Source organism: Meleagris gallopavo, chromosome 9 (assembly GCF_000146605.3).
Source record: "Meleagris gallopavo isolate NT-WF06-2002-E0010 breed Aviagen turkey brand Nicholas breeding stock chromosome 9, Turkey_5.1, whole genome shotgun sequence".
NCBI lineage: Eukaryota > Metazoa > Chordata > Aves > Galliformes > Phasianidae > Meleagris > Meleagris gallopavo.
Genome location: NC_015019.2, coordinates 1,487,279 through 1,487,528, shown reverse-complemented (window position 1 = coordinate 1,487,528; position 250 = coordinate 1,487,279).

Below are 250 nucleotides of genomic sequence, written 5' to 3'. Positions count from 1 at the left end.
CGGACGGACGGGAGATGATGACACGCTTCTGTACCGAGCTTTTTGTACCGGGAGGCGGAGCACCGACCCGCACTGCAGCGGGGTCCGGCCCGTCCGCGTCCCCGATTCGCTCCTCCTCCCCCGGCTCTGAGATAAAGAGCGCTTTCTCTGTTGGCTCAATAAATCGCATCGCTGCCGGTCTGCTCGCTGTTCCGAATCACGGGGGGTGGGGGAAGGGTCGCCCTCCTCGGCCGTTCCAAGGCTGCGCCGC